Source organism: Chinchilla lanigera, unplaced genomic scaffold (assembly GCF_000276665.1).
Source record: "Chinchilla lanigera isolate Chin_1 unplaced genomic scaffold, ChiLan1.0 scaffold00149, whole genome shotgun sequence".
NCBI classification, from domain to species: Eukaryota; Metazoa; Chordata; class Mammalia; order Rodentia; family Chinchillidae; genus Chinchilla; species Chinchilla lanigera.
In genome coordinates this window covers 2360572-2363473 of record NW_004955550.1, presented here as the reverse complement: position 1 = coordinate 2363473, position 2902 = coordinate 2360572, and positions in this window count along the sequence as shown.

Below are 2902 nucleotides of genomic sequence, written 5' to 3'. Positions count from 1 at the left end.
AAACTGAATGGGGCCCAAAGGGATTTCCAGGGTTCTGACCTTCCTTATTCAAAAATAAAAGTAAATCATATTATTTGACTTGTTCAACTTCAAACTTCAACAACTGGAAGATACCAAAACTATAGGGTTGACAAACCAGCTACTTTTGGAGGTGCTGAGAGCATCAGAAACCACTTGGTGAGTTTTGAAAATATTTTAGCTTTATTTAAATACTTAATCACCTGTCCCCACTTTCTGGAAATGTGTGCTGTTTGTGCACCATGTTCTTAACATGAACCAAATTTCTACTGCAGTTAGACCCAGTTCATTTTCAAAGTATTTTCCCATGGTTTCATAGAAATAGAAAAAATGCTAGTGGGAGGTTAATTAACAATGTATATCCATATCCTTTGAGGAAGAAACAGAAGTCTTCATTTCCGGGCGAGTTTTCAATCTGCACACCCTTTCCTCTCTATGCAGTTGAAATTTTTCATATTGAACTTAAAATAAACCTGGCCTTCATTTTTGGTCAGTTCAACTTCCAATTTCACAGGCATGAAAACAGATGTAAATTATTACACACTTAAAATAATTGTTTTGGAGCCAAAGCTTTAAGTGAATGCTTTAAGAGAAATTTCTAAATTATAAGATTATTTCACATTTGTAGTAAAATGGATGCACCTTGGCACTATAATATTAAGTGAAAAAAATCAGACACACAAGCTTAAACATTACATGGCTTCTCTTCTATGAGAAACCCAAAGATATATAAACTAAAGACCAAAATAAAAGATAGGTCATAGTAAACAGGGAGGTAGAGATTTTGCAGAAAAGGGAAGGGAACCAGGAGATGGAGAAAGGAGGGAGAACTGGAAGGAAAAAATATTGAGATGTGTTATGTGATGTACCAACTCCCCATAATGAATGCAACAATTATATACTGCAAACCCATGATATTAAAGAAAGTTAAATTAAGGTAGCTACATTAAGATGCTACTATATTAAGATGTTAATATTAAGCAAGGCATTAGACCTACTAAATTTTTATTCAAAGACTTCTGCTCCCAAAATATCTTCTTTGACACAATTGTCAGTCTTTCCTCTTGATAGCAAAAACAGCCATTATCTGCAGAAGACTAGGCTTACTGAGCTATAGGAAATATTTGAGAAGAGAAAGAGATGAGGGAAGAATGCACATTGGTTATACAGATTAGTGGGCTTTATTTTGGCAGACTTGTATGTGTACATAACGTACTTCCATCATTTTTGCCCCCACTCTTGGCCTGCCCTACCCCACTAGTTGCTTGGGGGAAGTTCAATGTGCATATTATGTTTTAATCTTACCCATTCGCCCTATCACTTGCCCTTACACTGCCTTCACCCTCTCCCTTATTCCCTTCCTCTTTTCTAGTAAGTCTCCCTTCTACTTTCTGGTCATCTGTTTTAGATTTCACATATTAGCGAGAACAAGCAGTATTTGTCTCAGTCATGCTTATTTTGTTCAACATGATCTCTAGATACACTCTTTTAACAAGCTGTGCTGTGGGGAGTTGGTTTATTTGTCTGACTGAGAGCCTGATCTTGATGAAGCACCACTATTGATCCATGATAGGAAGGACCTTGCATAGAATGATGAGACCCAAGAAGCCAAGGGACACAGCCTCCTCGGGTGGACCACCTAGAAGGCTGTGCTCCAAAGCAGAGGCACAAGAAAGCAAGCCAGAAAAGAGAGGCTCCCCATAGATCAAACCCCCAACCTGGTTCTGGACACCTTGGGGAGGAAGAGGGAGGTCACTAAGCCACATTCTACTTAACTCCCCACTGTGCTGATCACCACAAAAGTCCAGATGAAAGGGGAGGCAGAGTGTATAAAGCCTGGATGAGGGATCAGGAGACCTGAGCTGCAGATCCTGCTGTGACTCCAATTCTGCGATTCTGTGTAATCTTGAGCTAGTTTGCTTCACCTCTCTGTGCCTTATATTCTCTATTTGTAAAATTTCATAATCCTCTCGACACTTCAACGACTAAAAATCTGTGAGTGTATATAATGCATACAGTTGATATAAAAAAGAATAGTTACATTTGAGCCATAGATAGGATAATCTTAAGAAAATAAAATAATTTCTTTTGATTTACTTGTAAATCAGTAAGTCAGGAACAGGAATTTGGAAAACACTAGAGATGATCTATTCAAGACAGTGATGCTATTAGGCCTGGACTTGGCTTCAGTGTAAAAATGAGCAAGGCTGGCTTCCGATGAGAACTAAGGGACAGACAAGCCTCCTTTCCTTCTTCCAGACCTCCTGAGGCTCCAGGGTTTATCCAGCCTCCTCTGAGAACTGTTCAAAAAATATCATAGCACATTGTCATTTATGTCGCAGCTTGGTGAAACTCTGCCGCTCTCTGAAAGCTAGATCAGTCTCAGGATTCTGTGACAAAACAACAGGAAGCAAGAAATTTGGCTTCACGAAAAGTGCAATCAACTGGACCGTAAAGAAAACTTTGTCTTTGAAGTCCAGATTTTCAGGTCCTTGGACCTAATTATTCAAAGTAAGAACCTTAATGTATTCTGTAAAAATATGTAACAAATTTAAGCGTTGGTAAGTTACTATGATATGGAAGAATTTTATTTAGTGACTTCCTCTCCCTCTTCAAGATGGTTTTATATCTCTTAGTGAATCAAGATTCTCTATTGCATTATTCCAAACTGTATGTTTAACACCTGCTATGCATCCAGCATAATTTAAAATGCTGAATGGAAATTTTTAAATAAAATTCAAGGCTGGGGGTTTGGCTCAGTGGTATAGCATTTACCTGGCCTGCAAGAGACCCTGGATTCAATACTCAGCACCAAAAAAACAAAGAAGGAAGAAAGGAAAGGAAAGGAAAGGAAAGGAAAGGAAAGGAAAGGAAAGGAAAGGAA